We start from the raw sequence: 13380 nt of genomic DNA on the forward strand, positions 1-13380 counted from the left end.
CTCACGTGTTTTTCTATTGTAGGGATGCGAGTTGGTTTGCTGTATTCCACGTTTTCTCTCTGTTTGCACGACTTTTTTTTTTTTTTTTTTTTTCAAGAAAGCTCTACTTGGACGACTTTAGAACTCTTCGGAATATTTTTCTATACCGTTCCACGTTTTTTCTTGTTCCAAATTAGATTTTGGTTTTCTTTTTTTAATTGGGTGTAAAGATAAATTTACATATTATATTGAAGGTTTGTGAGAATAGTTTAGAAAATAAATTTAGATTTAAAAAAATATTGATAATTTAATTAAAAATAATATAAATGTAGAAAGTAAGTTGAGTGTAAACAAATTGTACGAGTTCAAATAAAAGAAAATATACATAAGTAACAAATTAATTAACTAGATTAGATGAAACCCCCAAACATAGCTGCAAGGAGAAAAGGCTTTAAGTAGTGATCACAAGCAGTAAAAAGAAAGATAGAAGTTCGATAACCCTAAACACTTACGAATGGTGGACACAAATACTTTCACTAAAAGAAATATATAGAAATAACAAACCTCAAACAGAATAAACAACGGTTGACATTTGAAAAACCTACGACAAATATGAGGAAGCCACTAGGACTGCAGTGCACTAATCAGTATATGTGTGTACACACACACACACACACACACACACACATCCTCGTTACATGACAATTTCTTTCACATCACTCCATATTACTGGTGCATGCTTGATCATCAATGGTGCTAGCACTGCCTCCGCATGATTCTGTCGCAGGATCAATGGCGGGGGTTGGGTACTTAAAACCATGAGTTTTGTAATATTTATTGAAGTGAAGATTGCAGAGAACTACAAGGAAGAAGGTGACGACGTAGATTGACAAGGCAGCACATTTGAACCATAATGGAAATGGGATGGAGATGGATATGAAGAAGGCTGTGAACCCAAAGAAGAGGCCAAATTGATGGAAAATCGGGGCAATTGTTATTCCGCCAGGACAGTAGTTGAAGTGAATAAACTTGCTTACCAAGATACAACTGAAGGCAAGTAAGACTGAGAGTCCAAGAAAGTAAAAGATTACAGGGAGATGGAGTTGACCGGAGGGACCTTGGAAGGGGAGAAGTGATATTCCAATCGCCGTTGTCAAGCAAAACGCTACGATTATCGTTGCCCAGTCTAAGTTGTTGTTGTCGTACTTACTGTTAGTCATCCCGTCTGCAACTTGCCTTGCGGCTTCTAGGTCACGATGGGAAGCACGATCTCGATCAATGGGACCAATTATCAGAAGTTTGAGCCGTTGGGTTGGCGTTACTGTAACTGCAAGGAGAAAAGGCTTCAAGTACTGATCCCAAGCAGTACTAACAACAGAACTCATTTTATTCTGCACAAAGGTTGGTAGAGATGGAGATATATTTGGAGGCAGTGGTACTTGATGAGGATATGGTTTGTGAGATTTGATGGTTTGAATGGAAGAGATATTTGATGGTCAAGAAATGTTTGCATGCATATATATATAAACTGGCAAAGAGAGAGAAATGGCAGATGTCTTGGCAGATGTTTGGGAACTTAACCTGGTAGTAATTTAAAAAAGCAAATTCTATAATAAATTAAGGAGAAATTAGATTCTCATCCTTCTTTTTTCAACGTTCCTTTTTAATTTTTAATCAAAGTTCCTTGATTTTAATAAAGGAAAAATTACAAATAGAGTATACTTTTAAGGGAACTTTCATGAAAAGTATTTGAACTAAGTTTATTTTAATAACAAACCATGCTATAATTTTATTTAATTAAAAAGATTTAAATTTTAATGAAAAACCCTTAAATTTTAATAAAAATAACAAAAGAACTTAAATTTTAATGAAAATGACATAATTATAATATTAAAAAAATATATCTGACACGCAGACCCATGCAAATTCTCACACAAATTGTTTATGAAATTTTCTCCACTATTTATGAAACTTAAGATACTGGTTATGAAAACTTACGATACTATTTATAAAATTTAACAACATTGTTTATACAAATATACACATATATTTATCATTTTGTTGCAAACGTAAGCGTGATGATGTATTCGTACTGTGTACACAAATTTCTCCTATTCACATGTCCATGTTCAATGCATAAAAAATCATAGCCAAGAATTGAAGCACTGAAATGAAAACCAAACAAAAATTTGTCTGCCATATAAGAAAAAACAGAGGCAATTTGCTGATAGTTGGTTAGGAGTAGTTGGGCCCACCACCAATCCAAAATTTCAATTTTTCACCATTAATAATATCAAATATGCCACCAGAAGATGAAGAAGACGGAGGAGAAAGAAAGGGGACTTATGGTGCAGCAGCCGTGCCGGAGACAAACGCCCAGCGGAGGGAGCAAAATTGCAATCAAAATCTCACAGCGACTCGGAATCTTTGTTTCTCAGATTATTATTTTTTTTTTCTAGAGAGAGAGAGAGAGAGAGAGAGAGAGAGAGAGTTGAGCTCTTGAAATAGAATGAGAGAGATGAGGTTGGGCGGTGTGGCTTGGGGGACGTGAAGTTGTGAGGGACGCGTGGTGCGGTCAGCAATCAGCAATCAGCATGATTTGGATTTTTTTTAATTTTTTTTGTCCTTATCATTAAATAAAATTAGTGTATAATTTTTCATTAAAATGTAAAAATTTGAAACCTTTTTCATTAAATTACTTTACTTTTAATACTTAATTTTATATTAAGATAATACTCGTTAAATATTTGAAAGAAATACAAAAATTAACACATATAAAAGATGACATCATTAGTCTTTCTTCTCTAGAATTTAAGTTACAAAAATACCGTTTTACTGTAGCACACGTGGTGCGGTCGAACTTTAGGGATGATTATGTCCTACCACCTTTCCAGTTCACGACACGAGACAATTACATCCCTGATTATATCCTACTACCTTTCCAAGGCAATTAAAAGAAATTGCAAGCAAAAGCAAAATTGTCCCAAGGAACACACGAGAGTGGTGAGGAATCTCTCTGGTCTCCTCCAACAGGTGGAAGCATTGACCAATGGGTTCTGTCTCTTTGGGTTTTAAGAGATATTATGTAGGATCCCTCAAAATTGAAATATTTTCAAAACAACCCCAGAATTGAACGAGTGAGGGAATTAGTTCAAAAGGTTTTCAAAGTAACGATGCTTAAAAAGTAGGATGACGAACGAAATATTGGCAAAATGGATGATGCGAAACATGCAAAAACCAATTGGAAACCACTGAAAACCGGATGGAATTTGGAAGGAACGTAACTCAACGTGTGTTAAAAAAGGGTCCAGTTTCAAAAAATCAAACTGAGGTTCCCTTGGGTCAAATATTATTAAAATTGAACGGGATAAAGTTGAATTGTGATTGGGGAGAAAATTTCCAGCTGGGGTTTTTTTCTTCTTTTGGTTTGATCACTTCCAGCTGGTTTAGGAGGACAAGACTAATGACATTTAAATTGACCTTATTATCCACTTTAATTGACCTTATTATTCACATTTTTTTTTCTTTTCATTTTTTCATGTTCGGTCCTGGATATACCTTGGATCTACTTGTACATGAATCTCTTCCACATTTGGAGCACCATCATCTCATTTTTCTTGACCAAGTCATGAGTAACACACACCCAACACTCGAGCAAAATAACTTCTCCAATTGACCAATTTGTCTTCTCACTCATTTTTTCTGGTAAAAAAAAAAAAATAAAAAGTCAAAAATTAATATGGTGTTGCAAGACATTTATGTTCGTCCACTAATTTGGTGTAACTGTTGGAACCATTAAGCTATGGATTCTTCAAATGAATTTGTTATTTTCCTTACTAGATCATGCAATTGATTCTCCCTTGCCTCACTACAACATAAAAGTAATTATGCCTCCCACTATAACACACTAAGAAACTCTCAAATAAAATTCACTCATTCTCTCAAATTGTTTTCATCGTACTTTTGCTCTAACCGAATCAAAACATGCAGTTTGATTTTTTTCTCACCATTTTAGGAACAAAATTTCAATTTCTCTGAATATTGAAAGTAGGATCATTTTTGCGTTTTCAAGTAAATATTTCATTTTATGATTTCAACTTTATGTCAAACCCGTAATTATATGTTCAATAATACCAGGAAGCATAAAACTTTCACGATACGAAAAATAACCACGGTGCATGATAAACATGTGTATATCATATGTAACCTTCAGTAATAAAGTCTTCGATAGCCTGCTTACAATGCCTGTTTGACAGAAAACCATGAGCTTTAGTTTACAACATCACAGTACATAAATGATACAAAACATGCAACGGATAATACTGCAAGCATAAATAAGAATAGTTGCAGACTCCAATTCATTCATTGGCTACCAGGTGTCTTCGTCAGGCCTGTAGCCCTTCCAATAAATCTACATACATCACAAGGCAAGCATAATTTTGCATGAGGAACTAATGAATTTAGATTTGCATTTACCATTTACTCGCATACTATATCGTTATAAATATTTAAAGAACATGCATTTATAAATTTCGAAGTTCATACCTTTTAAGTTTATAAAAACATACTCCTCCAACGCAAACAACTTCAAAAATTTCAGAATCATCCATCTCGACATACGCCTCTAAATTGCTAGTCTCAACCAACTTCAAGCAGATGCACGATTTTCTCCGTTCCTTGAGCATTTTGAGGAAATCTTCAGCAGCTTCATTTCGGACCTGATGTGTGAATTGGACAATAAATTATGCAAAAGGAAAAATTAAAGCACCACATCAAAGGTGAGAAAAACGGTAGGATACAAACACAAACCTCTGTCTCTGGATGGTTGTGTACTTCTGTTCTAGACTCTTACAGGTGTATCCATTGTAGTCAATAGCCCATATCTAAAAGACATAAACAAAAAAACAATATCAAGCTTTGCCTTCACGTCTATTCAATTGATGTCAAAAGATTAACATAAAATAAATTAAGAAATAGGAACTTACTGTTACAAGATTGACACTGCCCAAATGTCAACCAAGGCACAAGCCAGTGGACATTTGACAGCTTTGAATCAACCTCACTATCCAAACAACACATCATCCTCAACAGAGATAGTTGAGTCATCACTTCCAGACTGCATATTTTCTGAAATTTCAAAACCAGAAATAACATGTGAACTCATAGGAACCTTGCAAATGAAAGAAAGAAAAAACCAGCATCATGACAGTAAATAGAAAGAGAACACTATCCTGTTCACAGATTGACAAAAGTAGAATACGGTAGCATACTTGGTGTCACAATAGTAATTGCACACTGGAATTGATTTACTCTTCACATCTTGATCAACCTGAGAGAAAAAGGATAACTCATTCATGTTGGACTTCATGAACAACAAAAAAAAATCATGAATATGGAAACTTCAAGCATACGTTTAGTGTCAGCGGACATCTGAAATAAATACACGCCCACAAGCAACACAAGCACAGTGCTTTATGACCTACAAGAAAGCAAAAAACTAATAATTCAGCACCCAATAGAAGGATTCATACTTTTAACGTAACAAAACCATGAAACAAAGTATTTGGAAAGAGAATCATGAAAAGGTTTCTTTCAAAATATCTTACAGTGTCTTGTGATCTATAGTATCATTGCACAGTAAAATATAATCGCCCACCAATTGCCTCAAACATTTCCCAATCTTACAAATGTAGGGTTCTTCTTTCGTCTTCCCTAAACATAAAAATGAATGGGAAACATTGTCAAATCACATAATAGCAAATAAAAACAAAAGTACATAAAAACATTCTGTGCACATGAATCACTCATTACAACCAAAATTTCAGTTATCTTTACTTTGAAATATAGCACGTCAAATTATATAAATATAACCCTTCTGTTGTGGAAAAGAACCATTTATGTGAAATTTGCAATGAATTGGCATGTCAGAATCATATAATTTGGGGATTCCAACAATCATGGAGATAAGCAGATGGATTGATAAGCAGCAAATTGGTCAAAAAGTTATTTTGATATTAGCGATCAACACTTCAATAATAATCCAATCATTAACAACTACATAATATGGTTTAGAAAATAAGGTTTGAATAGATAGTCTCCCTAACATCACCGTTTATTTAAATTTAGTTTTCTGTCAAAGTTAAGAAGTCAAAACACTCAAAACAAAGAGGTTATAAAAAATGTACATCACTTTTGTATTCCATCCATACAGCTAAATGGTAAAGTTAGTTTTCTAAGAAGGGAAAAATCAGTCGACTTGTGACATAAATCCAACAAAACATTACAGTGATCAAAACTAAATCTTCAAATTATCGATTTTGCTAATTTTTGTAGTGTTGCAAAAGAGAAACAATTATGATTATACAATCACATAATGGAGTGGACCAATTATCTAGTCTTACTTTTCACTTGTGAGTGTTTCTATATTTATTGCTGCTAAACAACTAATCATGAAAACTCACTTGCACAAGGGCATCATCATAGAGATCATAAGTGATTCCATCAACGCCTTTGTGTAGTGATGACGAACTTGAATTATATCTTCATCACTGTTTTCAATTATTTTGAACATAAAAATCCAATCAGAAAACAAACAAACAAACAAACAACCAGTAACCAACCTGTAAAAACACAAAAGGACTACTTGGAGTAAGCCAACGAAAAAATATACAGATGAAGTAGAAACTAAAACTTACTCGTTGGAATTGCTTTGCCCATTCCTCTTTGCCTTCTGCACCAATGCAAGGATCAAAGTCAAAACTCGATAAGGGCAAAAAATCATAGAGCATTCCACAAACATATATCAAGCTAATGCCATTGGTTGACACTCAAGTTCAATATCTTCAGGATGTATTTCATGAAGCAAATACAGTGGCAGATGAATCACATTCACTTCTTTTGGTCATAACTAACCTAATGTATCAGTTTGCTTCTCAAGTTTTCCTATTACCAAAGGGCGATACTCTTTGTAATTGTCCTTTCATAACATTTCTTCCTTTCTTTTCGTGACCCAGTGAATAACATAGAACACTGACAACTGATTGCTAGCAATGCATAATTCTACATGACAAATTTACAACAGAAAGAATTTATCCCACTTCATATTTTATTGGGACGGGAGGCAACAGGAGGGAGGGAGAGAGTTTCACACCCCATCTGCCACCACCACAAGATTCATCCCTCATGTTCCCATCACAACCACAAAAAACTTTGCAAATTCAACAACTTTGACATTATGCAAATCCAACAAAGAACTGTAAAATCAAGGTTGAAAGCTTAAAACCCAAAAATTCTTGAAACCAAAGCTTCAATACCACATTAGACAACACCGAGAGGTAAAAATCATACAAATTTAGGAAATGGGTAAAGTATTAATCCTACCACAAATGTTACAGCTACATTAACGCTTGGACACACAAATATTCTAAAACCCATTTATTTGTCTTATCATGTACCACTTATCATTGAAGTTCACAGTATGATCATCTATTACCCCTAAATCTCCAACATTTTCACAAAATACAAACTAAATTTAAAAAACAAAAAAACAAAACAAAACAAAATCTTGAAACAAAATCTCTCACCTCTCCCACATATCTCTTGGGATATTGCTTACGAGCCTTCTCATCTTCCATCGGTTTGCCAATAAATCTCGATTCCTCTCCGTCTTCATCAGACGCAGCGACCTCTTGAGTCACTGGCTTCCTCAGCGGAGAAGCAACTTTTTCTACACTCGTTGCTACCTCCTCTTCAACTCTCGCATTTTTGGCTTGCCACGGCTTCTTCGATTTTGGCGAAGAAGCAGCTTTTTCCACACTCGTTGCTACCTCCTCATCAACCCTCGCCTTCTTGGTTTGTCTCGGATTCTTTGATTGCGGCGGAGAAGCAGATTTTCCACACTTGTTGCTACCTCCTCTTCAACTCTCGCCTTCCTGGTTAGCCTCGCGTTCTTCAATTTCGGTGGAGAGGCAACTTCTTCCACACTTGTTGCCACCTCCTCTTCATCGCTCGCCTTCTTGGTTTGCCTCGTCTTCTTCGATATTGGCGGAGAAGTAGCTTTTTCCACACTCGTTGCTACCTCCTCCTCAACCCTCGCCTTCTTGGTTTGCCTTGTGCTCTTCGACTTCGGCTGAGAACCTGAAGAGGTTCCGGCCTTCGACTTCCGCTTGCACGCCATTCTTCTTACGGTGCAGAGAGGCTGAGTTGCCGGAGAAGACGGTGGATCTTTTACAGAGAGAGTGGAGCGGAGAGAGAGTGGAGCGGAGAGAGATGGGCGATAGGGTTTTTAGTCCGTGAGTAATTGGATTGGGATGCCGTTTGGTTTTGGAGCGTAAGGACTTTGGGGGGTGTTTGGTTTCGGGGGTGACTTTTCGATCTGTTTGGCTCTATTTTTGTTTGCATTTTGACTTGTTTTCCTATTTGTTTAATTTTAATTACCAATTTACCATAAATAAGTGTTATAGTTGTGTAAACATACAATGAATGTATGATGAGAATTCATAGAGAGACAATGTATTAATTTCGTGAATATTATATGGCGTAATATTACGTATTATTAGTAATTGACAAGGAGTTCACATTTATAATGATCGAAATGTTTATTGTTTTTTTTATAATATATATTCAAAAATAGAAATTAATTTTATGTAAGTGTAATAATTGTCGTTGCCTACTAACAACTTGGACGTATGTGGATTCTTTATTTTTTTGGTACATGAAAGTGCTTTTACTTGGAGAAAATAATTATTTCTATGCTATTTTTAATCAATTTTCTTGTTATTTACTTATTTTTGCTTTTGAATTTTTGTTTCCATACCTATTTTATATGGAATTTTTTTATTTGGACTGGCAAAATTATGTTGTACAAGATCATTGCCATTTGCTGCTAACAAAATGTTTTGTAGACATGCTAAGATTCCAACCCATATACCATTCCTTATTATGAACGTAATGCAATATGTTGTAGAAAAGAATGCAAGAGTTGCCATGAAATTATTGGCCACCACATCTCTAAGAGAGAGATTTTTCAGTGTGATCGAAACACAGGGTGGTACACCATATGTCACTATACAAATGATGGGATATGTGTGTTAAAAAGTTAATAACCTAAAAAATACAATTTCCCACCACTTATATAAAAACAAGTGGTATACCACCTCTTATATAAAAACAAATGGTATACCACCTGTGTTCTAGTCATAAGAAAAAAAATTTCCTGGTGGACATGCACAGGGTCATAAGAAAAAATTTCTCCTGGTGGACATGCTTGTTGAGTTAATCAAGACAACCTACGAGCCAATCAAAGTTTGAAATTCATGAGCATTTTTTCCCATCATACGATGCATGTTCACCATACACTTAATTAATTGACACGTAATCTTTTACCTAATCATATGACACGTGTTATTTTACTTAATTTTAGTTAAATTTGACATTAAATGTTATTTTTTTAAATTTTAATAAAATTAAGTGAAAAAAACACATATCAATTAATTAAGTATATAATAAACATATAACATAATTTATAACGGTGAGCAAAAATACTCCCTTAAAATTCCCGTTATTGTCGTCCTAGTGAGAAAATAAACAAGTCGGTTGGCTACTAGCGAATCTGGTCTCTCTCATGGAAGGAATCAAAGTTGGATATGATCACTTACATTTCTAATTATACGTTTCTTTTTGGGTTTAATTAATTTAACAGCGATTCAACAGAAAAAATTCGCGTGAAGTTGTCACAAAATAATTATTTTCTTGCGTTAATCTTAATTTACTACTTTAAAGTTTTATGACTTTTAACATTTCATACATCAAGTATTTTTCTTCCCAATCTAATACCTAATGTCATAATTTTAGACATTTTCATATATCCGTTAAGTTTTATGTTAAATTATCAATTAACTAATAACGTGACATCCAAGTGTACAATAATTGGACGTCCTATGTCAATATGAATCCCCAAGAAAAAGAGAAAAAAAAAAAAAAAAAAAAAAAAAACCTCTGGAAGTGCCATTCCAGAACCGCTTCACCCTTTTCTTCTACATTTTCGGTCAAATCCCAACTTTTTTTCAACATTTTCGATCAAAACCCAACACTTTTTCAACATTTTCGATCAAAACCCAACCTTTTTTTTCAACATTTTCGATCAAAACCCCAATGGCTTTTCTTAAAGTTTCAGAGACACATGTCCAAATCAATTAAGGATTCTAAAAAGTGCAATTGGTTTCCCAAAAGAAAAGCAAAAACAAAAGGAGTGCAAAGAGTCCAATTGCTCTTTCCCAACACTTTCGTCATCAGCCGATATATGTGTCGATACTTTAGTCATCAGCCTATATATGTGTTGAGCGTGAACCTCAGTTTCTCATCAACAAGAACAACAAACACCGTACATAACATTCTCAGTTTCTCATCAAACTAGATTATTTTACATTCTCTCCGTAAATCCTTTGGAATTTCTTTGGAATTTCTGTTGCTATTTCACCAGCCAAGAACAGGATCTCGAAGCCACAATGCAAGAAGTTCCAGATGGGAGGACGAACTATAAGTACCCAACCAACAACTTAGATTTGGCAATGATAATCATTGGGTTTTGCTTGACAACAGCAACAGGACTAGCGCTTATCCGCTTACAAATTCCCTCTGGCCAGCTCCCTCTCCCTGTAATCTTTGACTTTCTTGGACTATTAGTCTGTCTTGCCTTCACTTGCTTCTTGGTAAGCAAATGTATTCACATCAGTTATTGTCCTGCCAGAGTACCAATCGCCCGCCTTTTTCGTTGTTTTGGCCTCTTCTTTGGAGTCACAGCCATCTACATGACCATCACCGTCCCATTTCCTTCACGGTTCAAATGTGCTGCCTATTCTATTTACGGCACGGCCTTCCTCATTGTACTTTTCAGCAATATTCACTTCTATATATGTTACAAAGCTCATGGTTTAAAGCACCCAACCCCAAACAATTCAATTTCTAAAACCACCATCGATCCTGTGGTAGAATCATGCTGCGGCGGCACTAGTTCAGTTGATCCAGCATGCACCAATCGTAATGAGGATGTATCTATCTATATATCCTGACTAGTGCCCTGCAGTACTGGTGACTAAATATGTACAACTACTATATATAGAATCGCAAGATTTACTCCTCAGATATGGGAATCTCATGTTTGTTGTAAGTTTCAGTGTCCAACTGAATTTCTGTTGTTTGGGGTTATTTGGCTGCAGCCTCTCTCACTAATGCTATGTTTCATCAATTCTAGTCAATCAATTTGCTACTTCTATATATTTCTCCTTTCATTGAGCATTTTGAGGAAATCTTCAGCAGCTTCATTTCGGACCTGATGTGTGAATTAGATAATAAATTATGCAAATAAAAAAAATTAAAGCATCAAAGTTGAGGAAAATGGTTAGATACAAACGCAAACCTCTGTCTATGGATGGTTTTGTTCTAGACTCTTACAAGAGTATTCTTTATGGTCAACAGCCCATCTCTAAACGATATAAACAAGAAAACAATATCAAGCTTTGCCTTCATGTCTATTCAATCGATATCAAAAGATTAACAAAAAATAAATTAAGAAAGAGGAACTTACTGTAACTAGATTGTCATTGGCCAAATGGGCAGCAAGGCACAGGCCAGTGGACATCGCTCCACAACCAGAATATAGGTCCAGGAGCCTTACTTCTGATTTGGCAGACTCCATTTGACAGCTTTGAATCAACCTCACTATCCAAACAAACATCATCCTCAACAGAGATAGTTGAGTCATCACTTCCAGACTGCATATTTTCTGAAATTTCAAAACCAGAAATAACTTGTGAACACATAGGAGCCTGCCAAGTGAAAGAAGGAAAAAAACCAGCATCATGACAGTAATTGCACACTGGAATACAGTTGCGAATACTTGGTGTCGCAATAGTAACTGCACACTGGAATTGGTTTACTCTTCACATCTTGATCAACCTGAGAGAAAAAGGATGACTCAATCATGTTGGACAGCGGAAAAGAATACATGCCCACAAGCAACAGTAGCACAGTGCTTTATGACCTGCAAGAAAGCAAAAAGCTAATAATTCAGTGCCCAATAGCAGGATTCTTACTTTTTAATGTAACAAAACCATGAAACATAGTATTTGGAAATAGAATCATGAAAAGGTTTCTTTCGAAATATCTTACAATGTCTCGTGATCTATAGTACCATTGTGCAGTAAAATAAAATAGCCCACCAATTACCTCAAACATTTCCTAAATCTTACAAATGTAGGGTTCTTCTTTCCTTCCTCTCTAAACATATAAATGAATGGGAACCATTGTCAAATCACATAATAGGCAAATAAAACAAAAGTACTAAAAACATTCTATGCACATGAATCACTCACTACAACCAACGACCAAAATTTCAGTTGAGTATGTTTCTACCTTGAAATATAGCGCGTCAAATTACATAAATATAACCCTTATGTTGTGGAAAAGAACCAGTTATGTGAAATTTGCAATGAATTGGCATGTCAGGAATCATATAATCTGGGGATTCCAACAATCATGGAGATAAGCAGATGGATTGATGAGCAGAAAATTGGTCAAAAAGTTATTTTGATATTAGCAAGTAATAGTTCAATCCACATGGGCATCATCCTAGATATCATAATTGATTCCATCCACCAGCGCCTTTGTGTAGTGACGACAAGCTTGAATTATATCTTCGTCACTGTTTTCAATTATTTTGAACATTAAAATCCATTCAGAAAACAAACAAACAGTAACCAACCTGTCGAAACACAGAAGGACTACTTCGATTTCGACGGAGAAGTAGCTTTTTCCACACTCGTGGCTACCTCCTCCTCAACTCTGGCCTTCCTGGTTTGCCTTGGGCTCTTCGATTTCGGCAGAGAACCTGAAGAGGTTCCGGCTTTCGACTTCCGCTTGCACGCCATTCTGCTTACGGCGGAGAGAGGGTGAATCGCCGGAGAAGACGGTGGATCTTAGAGAGAGAAAGAGAGGGCAGGAGACAGAGAGAGATGGGCAATAGGGTTGTTTTAGTGCGTGAGTGATTGGATTGGGTTGTGTTTTATAGTGGGCCGTGAAATTATGGGGAGTGCGCGGCGTGTGGGCGGGAAAACGGGAAATTTGGAAAGTGGGGTTTGAATTTTGAGGTGACGTTTGGTTTTGGAGCGCAAGGACTTTGGGGCCGTTTGGTTGCGGGGGTGACTTTTCGGTGTGTTTGGATCTAATTTTGGTTGCCTTTTGAGGTTTTTTTTTTTTAGGAAAACTAATGAAAATGGTTTGAAAACTTTAAGTTTTAATGATAAGGATAAAATAAAGGGTAAAGTGAATAGTACCAAGTTTGACTTTTTAGTGTAAAAATGTGATTTTTCGTTAAAGTGAACAATACCGCGGACTTTTCTTTAA

General features: G+C 35.6%; 2 long non-coding RNA genes across 7 annotated transcripts; both read right to left on the minus strand.

Moving 5' to 3' along the window:
• Positions 1–4152: 4152 nt before the first annotated feature.
• Positions 4153–7890, minus strand: LOC148692616 (uncharacterized). Of its 4 annotated transcripts, none has more exons than XR_015952872.1 (10): positions 7563–7890; positions 6675–6709; positions 6441–6527; positions 5586–5686; positions 5391–5458; positions 5250–5308; positions 4965–5106; positions 4789–4862; positions 4525–4697; positions 4153–4390 (listed from the first exon to the last, which is right to left on the minus strand). It is a non-coding gene; the product is annotated as an uncharacterized LOC148692616 (long non-coding RNA). The 4 variants fall into 4 exon arrangements; XR_015952871.1 differs by having other exon boundaries at positions 4153–4224; positions 5586–5691; XR_015952870.1 differs by having other exon boundaries at positions 5586–5691.
• A 2289-nt stretch (positions 7891–10179) lies between these two features.
• Positions 10180–12994, minus strand: LOC148692617 (uncharacterized). 3 transcript variants are annotated; one of them, XR_015952874.1, is made up of 5 exons: positions 12740–12994; positions 11935–12019; positions 11564–11761; positions 11396–11461; positions 10180–11308 (listed from the first exon to the last, which is right to left on the minus strand). It is a non-coding gene; the product is annotated as an uncharacterized LOC148692617 (long non-coding RNA). The 3 variants fall into 3 exon arrangements; XR_015952873.1 differs by having other exon boundaries at positions 11564–12019; XR_015952875.1 differs by lacking the exon at positions 12740–12994 and adding an exon at positions 12205–12728 and having other exon boundaries at positions 11564–12019.
• Between the last annotated feature and the right edge of the window lie 386 nt (positions 12995–13380).

The sequence above is a fragment of the Pyrus communis genome, chromosome 11 (genome assembly GCF_041283825.1).
Source record: "Pyrus communis isolate YQ-2024b chromosome 11, ASM4128382v1, whole genome shotgun sequence".
NCBI lineage: Eukaryota > Viridiplantae > Streptophyta > Magnoliopsida > Rosales > Rosaceae > Pyrus > Pyrus communis.